The 17,003-nt window shown below is 42.6% G+C and overlaps 1 long non-coding RNA gene across 1 annotated transcript in view; it reads left to right on the top strand.

Annotated features, from left to right (window-relative positions):
* LOC120943526 overlaps nt 1–14,915 on the top strand; it is a 107,940-nt gene extending 93,025 nt beyond the window's left edge. Inside the window, exons 4-5 of the long non-coding RNA XR_005750292.1 lie at nt 5,120–5,290; nt 13,828–14,915. This is a non-coding gene — a long non-coding RNA (uncharacterized LOC120943526). The remainder of the gene's footprint in view (nt 1–5,119; nt 5,291–13,827) is intronic.
* Nucleotides 14,916–17,003: the final 2,088 nt, after the last annotated feature.

Genomic DNA, 17,003 nt, shown 5'->3' with positions numbered 1-17,003 from the left:
TACATAAACTGTAAAAATGGTGCGAGTAATGCCAAACGGTAGCAAAAGCAGTCATAAAAACATGTAGCTAAGTATGATACTGGTATAAAAATGTGTACAACGATACCACTGCTGAATACAGATGAGGAGGGGTTAACATCAGTCCGTCGGCATGTAGATGTCCCGTGAAGGGAACTATCAGAACTCCCAGTGGATGGCTGTAGAATCCCAGGTTGATAGAGGGAAGTGATAGAGGGAAGTGTAACAGCCCTTGCGTGTGGCATATAGTAAGGTCCCGCTGGCATGCAGATATGAAGGCACAGCACAAGAGCCCTTTAGATGGACATGGCATGCCCCGCCGGTGTACGTGATGTCACTGGATCTCCGACGGAACTCCCTGAAGCCGGCGAAGGGGTGAGTATCAATCAAAAGAATTTTGATCAATCCAAAAAATTTGGATTGATCAAAAAAATTCAAGATTAATCGAGGAATTAATAGTTAATTTCCACAGCCCTAAAAAATACATATAGTAAAAACGTATAGTATTCATATGTGAAACTTCATAAAAATAATATCAAACATGTGCTTAAAATACAATAATAGTGCATCTATTAATAAAGTGCAAAGTGGGTATAATGCAAAATGGCAATCTGTAAAGAATATTTGTGCAAAAAGCAGTCTGTAAATCTTCAGTGGGTGAAAAAAGTGCTGGTGCAAGGAAAAGTGCTGGATAGTAACAGTAGGTGGCACTGTGACGTCAGTGGTTGAGCTCTTCAGTGTGTTTCACACCTGTGGGTTTACTAACTTCTTACCTTACGGCTGTAAGGTAATCAGCAAAATCGGATAAGGTTAGATGATCAAGGCAAGGGGGTTCCCTTCTCCATTCCATTAAGGTGGTACCGGTCTATAGTCTATATACAGCCTGAGGGATGCTTCCTGTGTATTGTTTTTAATGACCTTTCTGAGAAAAGAAACATACACATGCACAAAACGAGCAGCGAGCTTGTGGCCAGGACGTCACTTCCGGTGTCCGTGTATCCTACGCGTGTCGTCAGTCACGTGACTTCATCAGGGATCAAACTTTAGTGCAGTGGTAAATTGTATAGATAAAAATACAGTGTCATGAACACAAAGGTCTATTATAATAGACCACAAAGGAATAACAATAAATGCTAACGTACTTTCCATGCAAGCTTTTTGAGTTTGTATGCATAAGATTAGAACTGCCGCTTAGCATTGATCAGAACAGCCAACAAAGCGGAGTGACTAGTCAGTTAAACCTCATATTTAACTAAAACAGAAAGGTTACAAGGATCTTTGCCCAGTTATGAAACAATTCTTGGAATATTCTTCGTATTCTCAGTATTGACCGTTTAATAAAAGCCCCATAACAAATATTTTTTAAGACAAAACACTTTTTATTGACAGAAAACCTCAAGCGTAACAGTTCAGTGTCAGTGAAATGTAATTTACTGTTCTTTTCAAGCCTTCGTCACTAAAATATTTTTTATATTTATCACATGCTTTACTTAGAAAGCCTGCTGGGATTCTTTGGAAGAAATATTGACATAAAGGCATTATTTGTTTTAGACTTATTTAACACTATGCAGTGCCTCGAAAAAGTATTCATACACCTTGACATTTTTCACATTTTGTCATGTTACAACCAAAAATATAAATGTATTTTAAAAGGGTTTTATGTGATAGACCAACACAAAGTGGCACATAATTGTGAAGTGGAAGGAAAATTATAAATGGTTTTCCAATTTTTTTCCAAATAAATATCTGAAAAGTGTTGCTTGCATTTGTATTCAGCCCCCCTGAGTCAATACTTTTGTGGAACCACCTTTCACTGCAAATAGAGCCGCAAGTCTTTTTGGGTATGTCTCTACCAGCTTTGCACCAGCTTGGCACACTTAGAGTGGCATTTTTGCCCATTCTTCTTTGCAAAATAGCTCAAGCTCTGTCAGACTGGTTGGAAAGCAACTGTGAACAGCAATTTTCAAGTCTTGCCACAGATTCTCAATTGAATTTAAGTCTGGACTTTGACCGGGCCATTCCAATACATGAATATGCTTTGATCGAACCCATTCCATTGTAGCTCTGGCTGTATGTCTAGGGTCGTTGTCCTGCTGGAAAGTGAACCTCTGCCCCAGTCCCAAGTATTTTGCAGACTCTATTAAGTTTTATTCTAAGATGGCCCTGTATTTGGCTCAATCCATTTTCCCATCAACTCTGACCAGCTTCTCTGTCCCTGCTGAAAAAAAGAATCCCCACAACATGATGTTGCCACCACCATGTTTCTCGGTGGGGATAGTGTGTTCAGGGTGATGTGCAGTGTTAGTTTTCCACCACACATAGTGTTTTGCTTTTAGGCCAAAAAGTTCAATTTTGGTCTCATCTGACCTTCTTCCACATGTTTTCTGTGTCCCCCACATGGCTTCTCGCAAACTGCAAATGAGACTTCTTATGGCTTTCTTCTTGCCACTTTTCCATAAAGGCCAGATCTGTGGAGTGCACGACTAATAGTTGTCCTGTGGACAGATTCTCCCTCCTGAGCTGTGGATCTCTGCAGTAGATGGCGTCTGCAAAAGTTTGGGCACCAGTAAATGGCGTCTGCAAAAGTTTGGACACCCTGCAGAGTTAATATCTTGTACTGCCCCCTTTGGCAAGTATCACAGCTTGTAAACGCTTTGTGTAGCCAGCCAAGAGTCTTTCAATTCTTGTTTGAGGTATCTTTGCCCATTCTTCCTTACAAAAGTCTTCCAGTTCTTTGAGATTTCTGGGCTGTCTGTCACGCACTGCTCTTTTAAGGTCTATCAATAGATTTTCAATTATGTTGAGGTCAGGAGATTGTGAAGGCCATGGCAAATCCTTCAATTTACGCCTCTTGATGTAATCCCCTGTGGATTTTGAGATGTGTTTAGGATCATTATGCATTTGTAGAAGCCATCCTCTCTTTAACTTCAGCTTTTTCACAGATGGCATCAAGTTACCATCCAAAATTTGCTGAAATTTTATTGAATCCATTTTTCCTTCTACTCGTGAAATGTTCCCTGTGCCACTGGCTGCAATACAACCCCAAAGCATGATTGATCCACCCCCATGCTTAACAGTTGGACAGAGGTTCTTTTCATTAAATTCTGTGCCCTTTCTTCTCCAAACGTACATTTGCTCATTCCGGCCAAAAAGTTCTATTTTAACCTCATCGGTCCACAGAACTTGTTTCCAAAATGCATCAGGCTTGTCTATATGTTCATTTGCAAAGTTCAAACGCTGATTTTTGTGGTGAGGACAAAGAAAAGGGTTTCTTCTGATGACTCTTCCATGAAGACCATATTTGTACAAGTATCTCTTTTTATAGTGGAATAGTGTACCACAACTCCAGTGTCTGCCAGATCTTTCTGGAGGGATCGTGCAGTCAAACGTGGGTTTTGAATTGCTTTTCTCACAATCCTGCGAGCTGTTCTGTCTGATATTTTTCTTCCAGATCTTGCTTTAACTTCCACTGTTCCTGATGACTGCCATTTCTCAATTACATTCCGAACAGAGGATATTGACATCTGAAAACGCTTTGCTATCTTCTTATAGCCTTCTCCAGCTTTGTGAGCGTCAACTATTTTCAGTTTTCTAGACAACTGCTTAGAAGAACCCACGGTGCTGATTGTTGGGGCAAGGTCAGATGAGTCTGGGCATTTAAAACCTTTGAGATTGACATCACCTGGTCTTCCCAGACGATGATTGAGAACAATCCATGACACTGGCAGGTCTCAGCTTTGCAAAGCTATAAATGCATGCTATAAATTCTACAGGATGCCCAAACTTTTGCAGACACAATTTTTTTGTTTTTTGTAAATTTGAAAGTGTAAATGATGTAAATCTACCTTTTTTTGACATATTATAAGAATATCTAATCTGTATTTTGATGCCTTTTTGAGATTTTTCCATCTTTCCTTGGCTTCGTTATGCACATTAATACAAATATTTACTTGGTGTCCCCATACTTTCCAACCCCTATTGTAAATTTTATTATTTTTTCCCTAAAGGTGAACTTGGTCTTTAAAGCTGACCTTCACTCACAAACTATTATTCGAATATTAATTTTGCTACCTCCCCCTTTCCTGTTAAATAATCGCATGTATTTTTTTTCATTCGTAGAGCATTTACCTTTTCTTGGGGTCTCGCTTCCACTTCCTCTTTACGCACTTAATGAAGGTTTGCCCATCCCTTCTGCAGCCTCTTGGGATATCATGTCACACATTTCAGGAGGCTTTAGGACAGTCTTCCTACAGTTAGAAATGTCATGCATGTGCAGTGGAGAGCCAACTGGGAGTCATCAGGAAGTGAAAGCTGGCTCCTGAATGCAAGATGGTGACATGGAAGTACAGAAACCCTGCAAAAATTGGGTGTGAGGAAGATGGTCTTGGTCTTAGGCTGATAAGCATGTTTGTTTTTTTTTGTTTTTTTTTTAAATCAGCAGCTAATAGTACTTATTGCTGTTGACTTTTTTAGCTTTACAAATGCCAGTTGAAGTTCCTGTTTAAAGTGAATCTATGCTCAGTCTATGCACACCAAAGTATTCACATATTCTGAACAAGCCATAAAAGCACTTTAAAATATTATATTATAATTTCTGTAGCTTAAGGCATTGTGGAGAAATTTTACTTTTTAAGGTTTACAGCCATTTTACTGAAATCATAGCTTCTTTCCCCAAAGACATCGAACTTTGGCAACCTGTCAGGCTATTCTATGCTGTTAATTGAAAAGGACTTTGGGATCTTTCTTGTGATCTTTAATTACTTCATAATTCATGTGGCACAAGAATGGTCAGGCGTGGTTTATTTTAAAACTGACAAAGAGTAAAATGCATATATGAGAGTTGTTTTACCTGACAAATATGTGTATTTCTGTCCATTTAGTCCTGAGTATTACACAGCTTTTACCGCACAGGACTGACCTATCTGAGAGGGTAGAAGATACGATCTTGCCCTTCTAGTTTTTCAGGACCATAGTGCCATCATCCATGTGGTCCTTTAGGGCTGGTGCCCAATGGCCCATTTCTGTACTTCCACACAAGAGTGCTGGGTAATTGTTTTGAAGCAAGGCTGATTTCCTTCAATGTTGCCCTCTGTTTTTCTAGGAGTAGACTGCCCTGAAGAGAAGTAGATGTGCCATCTGACAGATTGGTTGCTGGTTTGTGACTGAGAAAACGGACAACTTGCAGTCTTTGGATGAGAGCTGCATCGTTTCATCTGAGCAGGGGAATCGGAAACAATTTTGAGCAGAATGTAAGAGCTTCTTCTACACCAAGGTTTGCATCTACTTACTTTTGATGTCCTGTCCCATATCAGTTGAGACACAAGGGATCTTTTGCTTAAATGTGTCATGCTGGACTGTTCCAGTGTTGAGTGTACTGGGATAGCTATAGATTCAAATGAGTATAGCAGAGCTACCAGATTGAGGTGCCGTGCACACAAACTGTCTGTATTTCTCAGAGAGAACAGTTGGCTTCTGTAGTTCTTGTCTATAAATCTGTGGGCTATACACAGACTCATTTAACAGTTTTTTTTGTTGTTTTTTTGACAAATGCACTGTTTTTTAAAAGTTCATTTTATGCATTACTAAAATTACAGTTTTGTAGTGGCTAGAAAATTAAACCATGTAACAGTTTCATCGGACCAAACCGACTGTGTGTATAGGCTATCGGTCTGTTTTCCTTCGGTCCAAAATTTTAAAACCGGCTTCAAAACCGAACCGATGGACCGCTGCCCCATCGGACCAAACCGATGGTTAGTACAGAAAAGCATCAGTTCAAAACCCGCGCATGCTCAGAATCAAGTCGACGCATGCTTGGAAGCATTGAACTTCGTTTTTTTCAGCACGTTGTGTGTTTTACGTCACCGCGTTCTGACTCGATCGGATTTTGAACTGATGGTGTGTACACACATCAGGCCGTCAGGCCACTTCAGCAGTGAACCGATGAAAACGGTCCGTCGGACCATTCTCATCGGTTTTGTCCGACCGTGTGTACGGGGCCTTCGATTTCTTTATGTAGTTTTGCTGTACGCACCCACTGTAGTGTAGCGTCGTTTCCACTTTCTCTGTTAGAAATGGAGATCTCACTGTTTAAATATCCCACCCTGTACTAATTTATTCTGAATGTAGACTTGAAAAAAATGTATCCCAAATCAAACAATAAAAACTAGGAAACATTGTTCATTAATTGTAAGATTTAAAGTAAACGATGTTCAATATTTAGGGAGTGTACAGCTGTCAGAGAAATTATTAAGAAAACACACAAAAAGTAATTTATTATATAATTTAGAATACATTTTATTATATTTTATACATCTGGAATTTTGAGCTTCAAAGACCAGTGATCAAAGAGGGTTGCATAATTAAGGGTCTTCTTTTGCAGACTGACTTACATCTTAGGCCCGGATTCAGAAAGGACTTACGACGGCGTATCTCCAGATACGCCGTTGTAAGTCCAAATGTGTGCCGTTGTATCTTTAAGCATATTCTGATAACCAGATACGCCTTAATTTGGCCAAGATACGACCGACGTAAGTCTCCTACGCCGTCGTATCTTGGGTGCATATTTACGCTGGCCGCTAGGGGCGCTTCCGTAGATTTGCGCGTCGAATATGCAAATTACCTAGATACGCCGATTCACAAACTTACTTGCGCCCGTCGGATTTAGCTACGCCGTTTACGTAAGGCGTATGTCCGGCGTAAGTTTACCTCTCATAAAGCAGGGGTAAGTCATGTTAAGGTATGGGCATCGGAAACGTCGGAACAGTGTCGTATTTTACGTCGTTTGCGTAAGTCGTACGTGAATGGGGCTGGGCGTAGGTTACGTTCATGTCGACAAAGCATTGAGCCGACGTATCTTAGGGAGTATTTGCAACGTGATTCTGAGCATGCGCCGTTCGATCGGACATGCATTTACATGGGGTCACGCTTCATTACAATACAACACGCCCACTGCCTTGCAACTTTGAATTACGCGGGCTTACGCCGGCCCATTTACGATACGCCGACGTAACTTTGGGAGCAAGTGCTTTCTGAATACAGTACTTGCCTCTCAAAGTTACGTCGGCGTAGCGCATAGGAGATGCGTTACGCCCGCTTAAAGATACGACAATGTATCTGAATCGCGGCCGAAGTCCCTGACAAGGTAACAAACCATTCTTTAAGGTACACTGCTATTGCAATCTCTTGGGCTGTTCTCTGAGGCCTCGTACAGACGATCGGATCTATCCGCTGGGATTGATCCGCGGATCAGTTCCAGCAGATAGATCTGGTCGTGTGTACGTCCGAGCGGACATTTCCCGGCGAATAAAAAACCAGCCGACGGATTCCCAGCGGATAAAAATTTCTTAGCATGCTAAGAAATCTATCCGCTGGAATCTAGTCCAGCGGACTGATCCGGTCGTCTGTACAGACTCACCGGATCAGTCCGTCCGCTCCCCTCCATCGCATGCGTCGTAATGATTCGAGTATTTACGCGTCGCGCACGTCACCGCGGATGTATTCCGCGCGAATTTCGATCTGATGGTGTGTACAGCCATCAGATCCAAATCCGCCAGAGGATTTATCCGCCAGAGGTCCGGCGGACCGTTTTCAGCGGATATCCTCTCATGTGTACGGGGCCTTCCAGGGTTGGCTTGTACTATCTGGAATTTGTGTGCATCCCATTCAGCTTGTTTCCATGCATCTTTACAGTCTGTCATATGCATACACTACTTCACTAGATTGAACATACATTTCTGAAAGGCCAAACTATTCTACAGTATGTTTAGGGGTTGGATTTCTCTAGGGGTTGGATTTCTCTACATTACATTTCTTTAGGTTTCTGTATCCAACTTGGCCACACATTCATGTTTTATTTTTGGTTTCTGTCTCCAACTTGGCCACAAATTAAGGTTTGTTTTTGAAGTATCCAAGAAACTTGAGGTTGCCTCAACCCACAATACTTTTATTTAAAACATTATGGGGCAGTGAGGGTCTTCAGATGCTTTTGAACTAGTAGTGATTCACAGTTACCTCTTTGCAGACATTTAGGGTTTCAGCTCAAGAAATATGTTTGCAAATCACCCTATGCCATCTGAGCCATTTACAGTATGTCTAAATTTGTGATGTTAGGTCAGGGGTCGACAAATCCCGGGCGCCAGGTCGCCATGGTGACTAGAAATAGGGTCCTGGCGACTTGGCTTGGAAGGGGGGGCACCATCTGGTGGTGAGCCGTTGGTATTACAAGTTATTACCACCAGATGTGTAAGCTGGCGCCATCTGGTGGTGGCCGTTGGTATTACAAGTTAAGCATTACAAGTTAAACAGCAATTCTAATGTAATTTTTCACTATTTTCACTGCCATCTTCTTCCCTCTAATTAGAACCACCAAACATTATATATATTTTTTATTCTAACACCCTAGAGAATAAAATGGCGATCGTTGCAATACTTTCTGTCATGCCGTATTTGCGCAGCGGTCTTGCAAGCGCACTTTTTTGGGGAAAAAATTACACTTTTTTTAATTAAAAAATAAGACAACAGTAAAATTATCCCCATTTTTTTTAATAGTATGAAAGATAATGTTACGCTGAGTAAATTGATACCCAACATGTCACGCTTAAAAATTACGTCCGCTCATGGAATGGCGTCAAATTTTTACCCTTTAAAATCTCCATAGGCGACGTTTAAAAAACTCTACAGGTTGCATGTTTTGAGTTACAGAGGAGGTCTAGGGCTAGAATTATTGCTCTCGCGCTACCAATCGCGGCGATACCTTACATGTGTGGTTTGAACACCGTTTACATATGCGGTCGCTGCTCACGTATGTGTTTGCTTCTGCGCGCAAGCTCGTCGCGACGGGGCGCGTTTTCTGGCTCCTAACTTTTTTAGCTGGCTAATAGATTCCAAGCAAATTTGTCAACCCCTGTGTTAGGTCTTTATTCATTGTATCCTTTGGATGAAAATGTGATTAGAACTTTGATAAGTTTTTAATTTTAAGATCTGAAACATGAACGTCATGTTATAGAAAAATTGTTTCCCTCATTTAATAACCTTATATAATAGTTGTACAGTTTTAAATGCACTTTTGTTTTTCCAGTTCTGTTCATAAAATAATCACATATGTTCTAATAGGTGTAGCTCTTTCTAACTTGTTCTTTCACCTGAAAGTCTGTAAAACACATACTTTAAAGTCAACTAAAAGAATCGTTAGCATTATTATGTACGTTGCCAACATGATTTATTGAAGCTTAATAAAGAAGATGTCTCATGTTTTTTAAGCATGTACATGCTTCAATGCTCATGGATTGAATATCAGGATTGCATAAGTATACTTGCTAGCATTCCTGGCTGAACTCCAAGTACCATTTTGGTCCCTTCCCTTAGTCACTAGAACCCTGGGCTGTCCCAGGAAATTCTGGATTTTAGGACAGTACAAGGATTCTTTTGTCCTTCAAATGTCAGATACTCTTCAGTACAGTTGGGCATGAGTAACAAACTAAAATGTCCACTTTACTTATCCACATTATATATTTGTTCCTAGTGAAGCAATTACCAAACCTTTTAAAATACTTTTGCATTAGGTGTATTAAACTGTGGCAAGACCAGAAGATTTGTTTTTATGCCTGGAAACTGGAAGAAAATGTATGTACCGTATTTTCCGGCGTATAAGACGACCCGGCGTATAAGACGACCCCCTAATTTTCCAGGAAAAATTTTGATTTTGGGATATACTCACTGTATAAGACTACCCCCTTCCTTCTAGTCTTTCTGGAAGCTGAGGGGTAGCCAGAACCGCTAACAGAAACAGGCTTTTTCAAATCTCACTGTGCCATTACATTACATTCCTCACTGTGCCATTACATTCCTCACTGTGCCATTACATTCCTCACTGTGCCATTACATTCCTCACTGTGCCATTACATTCCTCACTGTGCCATTACATTCCTCACTGTGCCATTACATTACATTCCTCACTGTGCCATTACATTACATGCCCAGACTGTGCCATTACATTACATGCCCAGACTGTGCCATTACATTACATGCCCAGACTGTGCCATTACATTACATTCCCAGACAGTGCCATTACATTACATGCCCAGACTGTGCCATTACATGCCCCCACATTGCCACTGTGCCATTACATGCCCCCACATTGCCACTGTGCCATTACATGCCCCCACATTGCCACTGTGCCATTACATGCCCCCACATTGCCACTGTGCCATTACATGCCCCCACATTGCCACTGTGCCATTACATGCCCCCACATTGCCACTGTGCCATTACATGCCCCCACATTGCCACTGTGCCATTACATGCCTGAACTTGTTACACTCACTTTTTTTTCCCCCAGCGGTGACAGTCTCCATACGGCGAGCGCGAGCGTGAATGATTTAAAAGCCGCGCCTTCACTTTAGAGTGTTCTGTGATAGGCGGCACACATCTTCCCAGCAGCGCCTCTGTTCTGTTTCCGCCTATCACGGACGTCTTCTCATCTCGTCCGAGGATGAGAAGGCATCTGTGATAGGAGGAACACAAAACAGAAGCGCTGCTGGGAAGATTTTTGTTCCTCCTATCACAGAACACTCTGAAGAGAAGGCGCGGCTTTGAAATCATTCACGCTCGCCGTATGGAGACTGTCACCGCTGGGGGAAAAAAAAAGTGAGTACTGAGACCGTACCCGGCGTATAAGACGACCCCCGACTTTGGATGCATTTTTTTGCATCCAGAAAGTCGTCTTATACGCCGGAAAATACGGTACCTAGTGCTAGCAATATTGGGGGATACTGTATGTAGAAATTTAGTGTTCTACATTTGCTCAATTAAGTCACAGCAGTATGTGATCATTGTTTTAGTAGAGATCCCTTCCAGTAGCTAGAATACAGTCAAGAATGACATTTTAGGCCTTCTTGATTCCTAGACGGACCAACTTTATACATGAGAGCCATCATAGTCAAGATTTCTAATCTGCCTTTTGTTGAGAGAGGCCACTAGTGTCTTCTACACTCAGAATAAATGCAACTAGTGTTTGAGGGTAAGCGTTTAGCCACTCCTCATTTTGGACTTAATGATATAACGCTTTTGCTATTTTAACCACTTGTTACCAGCCACCCCACTGGGCTGTATCTACATGGCACAGAAGAGTTTGGCCCCTTTCATACAGACGGCTGTTCTGCCGCAGTTAAAAGCATGTTTATTTTCTGTTGAAATTCAAGACTCCAGGCACAGCGATCAGATGCATTTGTACAGTGTGATTAGCTGCGGTTGCGTTTAGCCGTGGCACGATATTGAACGGGGATCCGACTTGGATCCCTGCCAATACCAGGCACTGTGTATGGTATGAATCTTGAGGGGGAACTCCACGCCAAATTTTAAATAAAAAAACGGCATGGGTTTCCCCTCCAGGAGCATACCAGGCCCTTGGGTCTGGTATGGATTTCAGGGGGAAACCTGTATTCCGAAAAAACAGCATGGGGGGTCCCCCCAAAACCCGTACCAGATCCTTATCCGAGCACGCAGCCCGGTCGGTCAGGAAAGGGGGTGGGGATGAGCGAGCATCCCCCCCTCCTGCACCGTACCAGGCCGCATGCCCTCAACATGGGGGGGTAGGTGCTTTGGGGCAGTGGGGCGCCCTGCGGCCCCCTTACCCCAAAGCACCATGTCCCCATGTTGATGGGGACAAGGGCCTCTTCTTGACAACCCTGGCCGTTGGTTGTCGGGGTCTGCGGGCGGGGAGCTTATCAGAATCCGGGAGACCCCTTAGGGGACCCCCAGATCCCAGCCCCCCACCCTAGGTGAATGAGTATGGGGTACATCGTACCCCTACCCATTTACCTGGGGGGAAAAATGTAAAAAAAACACACTACACAGGTTTTAAAAGTCATTTATTAGGCAGCTCCGGGGTCTTCTTCTGACTGCGGGGGTCTCTTCTTCTGCTCTCAGATGCCTTCTTCCTTCTGCCGGGATTCTCCGCTGTCTTTTTGCAGCTCTTTTACCAGCGGGGGGCCTGGTCTTCTGTTGTCTTCTCCGGTGTCCTTCTGTCTTCTCCGGTATCATTCTGCCGGGCTTCTCCGCTGTCTTCTTTACCAGCAGGGGGGCCCGGTCTTCTGTCGTCTTCTTCCCTCTTCTTCGATGTTGACACGTCGCTTCCTCCCGCTGTAATGCCAGGTGTGCGGCTCACACCCATTTATATAGGCCTCTTATGACGTCACAGTCCCATCATGCTCCGGGTGGTGATGACATAAGGGGGCGGATATCACCGGGTGACCCTGCCCACACACTCGCTTGTCTCCACCCCCTTTCCTGACCGACCAGGCTGCGTGCTCGGATAAGGGTTTGGTGTGGATTTTTGGGGGGACCCCCACGCTGTTTTTTTGGCGTACAGGGTTTCCCTTAAAAACCATACCAGACCCATGGGCCTGGTATGCTCTTGGAGGGGGAACCCATGCCGGTTTTTATTTCAAATTTGGTGTGGAGTTCCCCCTCAATATTCATACTAAACTCAGCTGACACAGTGCACTGCGATTACCTGCGTTTATGTGCGGATAGCTGCGCCAATTTGCACCTGAATGCATTCAATTCTATTTTTTTTATTCGCACCAAACCGCAGTTAATGAAACCGCAGCTAAAAGCAGTGTGTGTGAAGGGTGTCATAGGAAAGCATTGTGTGCTTCTAGCTGCGGTAGAATCCACAGCTAAAAGCACCATTCTATCCCTCCGTGTGAAAGGGGCCTTTAGTAACAGTCATGCTACTAAATACACTAATAATTAATTGCTGCGAGTAGCAATTTCTTCCTAAAAAGGATAAGGCAAATGATTCCTTATGGAGTAAGCTACACAAATAGCATTTAATAGCAATACCAATCATGTGTGACTGATTGCTGTAAAGAAGCTGCTACATGCTACTTGTAAAGCTTACTCTGTAGGAAACCAATTGTTCATAATATTCAACAATCAATTATTAGAAGTCATTACAGCAAATAATCACTGGTGATTTTAGTAGCATGACTGAGCTACTAAACTTGAAATATCTGTGTAGCTGTAAGTCTAATAGTTTGTCATTGAGTGGTTAGATCTCATTTAGTGCATTATAAAAAATTAAGCCTATGATGTAATTGGAGTATAAAAATTTGAGTGAATCTGCTTTATTAAAAGCTAAAGCTTAAAAAACCTTTAAAAACATGTTTAAAGTGGTTGTAAAGCCTTAAGGTTTCTCACCTTAATGTATTCTATGCAATAAGGTGAAAAGCCTTCTGTGCCGCAGCTGCCCCCCTGACCTTTTTTCTTTCTTGAGCCCGATCTGATCCAGCAAAGTGCAGTGGCTCAGGCCGCTGTTGTTCTCCCCATTGGCTCCTGCTGCTGTAAATAAAAACATGTGACACACTAGGAGGGGGTGTGGCCAAGTCATTGGATGCAGCAGGGGGACTCAGGAGCGAGCCCACATGGAAAGGACCTTTCCCTGGGGGAACCTGATGAAGAGTAGGGGCTTGGAGCACCAGCACAGAGCAGGCAAGTATAGGCATATTTTGTTATTTTTATTTAAAAAAGGGAGGGTTTACAATCACTTGCAAACACATTTTACCCTTAGTAAATCAGGCTAATTGTTTAAAAAAATATAACATCACTTTTTAGAAGGACATGAAACCAATTCTTTGATCTGTTTCTATAAACATAATTTAAAAGACTTGCTACTGTACAAGTATTACTGTTAGTATACAGTTTTGCTATCTGAACTACATTTACAAATGCAGCCTTTTGCTATAATGTTGTGTGTGTGTGCATCATTATAAAATACCTAAATTATAAAATTTTCGTTCTTTTTTGCAGATGTCTGAAAATCACACATACACTTGGGTAACAGTATTCTGTTTAAAAAGGCCAATCATTCTGGAATTTTCTTGTCTAAGAGTCAGGGATCTTGTCAATAGCAGCAGAATGTGGTGAACCAACATTTGGTACAATGTGTACTTTACTTCTGCATACCTGTGGCACTATATCTTTAGCTGACCTCTTGCCACCAATATGTGGGTATGTTGTCAATGCATCCTGACAGCTGGAACTCTCCCAAGTCCCAGCAACACGTAGCAATTAACATCTGTGTTCTGCTGAAGAGTTTTTTTCTTTTGCAGACTTTGCCAGACCCTAATTCTGTTTTTTAGAATTTGTTATGGAATTTATAATGTATGGTTTATTTTCCCACAACATTTTTGTGCTTAAAAGTTTTGGTGAGCTTAATTTAAAGGGATGTCATCTTAAAAAAAAAAAAATAATACATTTTCTGTTTTATGGTTTGTTTATTTTAATATGCACATCAATATATATTATGATTTGTATGTAAGAAGTACAGCAATCCTTTTTTATACATTTGAAAATTCATGTTGTTCTTAACCACAGACTACAAAAGACAACTAACTACCGGAGAGAGTAAGAGGGTCAACGAGGCATCGTTGGTTCTTTGGAACATCTGTGGGAGATGGAGGGTTGAAGAATCAATGTGAGCCAGTGCTGAAGACCCTGTTTATTTTGGTAAAGTACAAAGTGATCTCACTGCTGAGCTCTTGGGTGCATTTAGCTCAAACACCATTTAACCACTTGCCGCCCGCCCACTGTCAAATGACGGCTGGGCGGTGTAACTCATGTTCTGGGTGGATGTCATATGATATACACCAAAAAACCGCGCTATCACAACACCGTAAATTCAGGCAGCAGCTAGCGTGTGATGACAAGAAAATAAAACAATATAAAAAGCCGCGCCAGATATCAAAAACAAATGAATATAGTAGTTAAACAGTCCACAGATGGTATAAGTAGTAGTGGATTTTAGATTGGTTCTCCAGCAAAGACAGAATCACTGTATTGATCAGAGGCTGATTTGCATGTAGAGATGTTAGCTTTTCAATGCACCAGGTGACATGCATACAGTGTGTGAGATCCCACCACCGGAATTGTATATCAGCTTACCAGATAGCAAGCCTTTAGTGCAGTTGGCTATAGCCCAGCCACGGCCTTTGAATCCCCTGGGCTAGGATGTTTCAAAATTCCCAATCGAATGGCAGCCTTGATGTTAAAGGTGGTGCGTGTTTGCGGTTTGGGACGCAACGCAACTCATCAATAACCACAGTAAAACGACAAGCGTAACCCAATCCGGCTCACATGCAGGCAGGAAGATAGAAAGGGACGCAATAGCGTGATATCGTAGGTATAACAGATTTATTAAAAAAGTAATGTACTTACACTTAGGCAGTATAAACACAGCATGTACGAATAAGTAAAAAAGCCGGCCGGCTTACAGAGCCCTCCTCCTAGGCGTGGTGACGTCACTGACGCTGCCTCCAGACGCGTTTCGTCCTATTGGACATTCTCAATAGCCCATTGAGAATGTCCAATAGGACGAAACGCGTCTGGAGGCAGCGTCAGTGACGTCACTACGCCTAGGAGGAGGGCTCTGTAAGCCGGCCGGCTTTTTTACTTATTCGTACATGCTGTGTTTATACTGCCTAAGTGTAAGTACATTACTTTTTTAATAAATCTGTTATACCTACGATATCACGCTATTGCGTCCCTTTCTATCTTCCTGCCTGCATGTGAGCCGGATTGGGTTACGCTTGTCGTTTTACTGTGGTTATTGATGAGTTGCGTTGCGTCCCAAACCGCAAACACGCACCACCTTTAACATCAAGGCTGCCATTCGATTGGGAATTTTGAAACATCCTAGCCCAGGGGATTCAAAGGCCGTTGGCTGGGCTATAGCCAACTGCACTAAAGGCTTGCTATCTGGTAAGCTGATATACAATTCCGGTGGTGGGATCTCACACACTGTATGCATGTCACCTGGTGCATTGAAAAGCTAACATCTCTACATGCAAATCAGCCTCTGATCAATACAGTGATTCTGTCTTTGCTGGAGAACCAATCTAAAATCCACTACTACTTATACCATCTGTGGACTGTTTAACTACTATATTCATTTGTTTTTGATATCTGGCGCGGCTTTTTATATTGTTTTATTTGGATGTCATATGATGTCTTGAGCTCCTGCGGGGGCGTGCAGCACAGCAATCGTGGCCATGCCATGTTGCTAGCACATGGCGTGACCCCGATCTCTGTAAAGAGCCACAGCTCTTTAACCATGTGATGTGTCCAATCACAGCCGGTCACATGTAAACATGGAGAGGCCGGTAATCTTCTCTCCTCGCCTCACACTGATGGAGTGTGAGGAGAGCCAATCAGTGCCATTTCCTCACAGGGGGGACAGCTAGATATGTAATCAGGGCCTGGATTACAATTAAGTGCCCACAATCACCAGCAATCTGTGCCCACAATCGCCAGCAATTGGTGGCCATTAGTGATGCCAGTCAGTGCTGGCCATCACTGCTGCCCATCAATGCCAACCATCAATGCCCATCTGTGCTCACCAGTGCTGCCCACCAGTGCCGCCTATCAGTGCTCATCAGATCTACCTATCAGTACCCATAAGTGTGGCATATTCGTGCCTCCTCATCAGTGCTGCCCCATCAGTGCCTATAAGTGCCGCCTCATCCATGTCCATCAGTGCAGCCTATCAGTGCCGCCTCAGCAGTGCCCATCAGTGAAGGAGAAAAATTACTTATTTACAAAATTCACTGACAGAACATTTTTGGTCAAAATTTTTTCCCAAAAAACACAGAAGTGATTAAATACCACCAAAAGAAAGCTCTATTTGTGTGAAGAAAATTATAAAAAAATTCACATGGTTACAGTGTAGCATGACCGCGCAATTGTTATTCAAAGTGTCACAGCTCTGAAAGCTAAAAAATGGCCTGGGCAGGAAGGGGGGTGTAAGTGTCTGGTATTGAGGTGGTTAAATACAATGGATGAAGCACAAGTTTCAAACTCGGCTAATAAAGGTAACCTATAAGTAAAGGTTAATCCCTATCTCTGCACTGCACTAACAGAGAACAGTACACCACCATATACTGTATATATCCATGCTATATCAACTCTAGCCACTTGCCAACCAGGTC

The sequence above is a fragment of the Rana temporaria genome, chromosome 6 (assembly GCF_905171775.1).
Source record: "Rana temporaria chromosome 6, aRanTem1.1, whole genome shotgun sequence".
NCBI classification, from domain to species: domain Eukaryota; kingdom Metazoa; phylum Chordata; class Amphibia; order Anura; family Ranidae; genus Rana; species Rana temporaria.
This window is presented reverse-complemented; position numbering and strand designations above follow the sequence as displayed.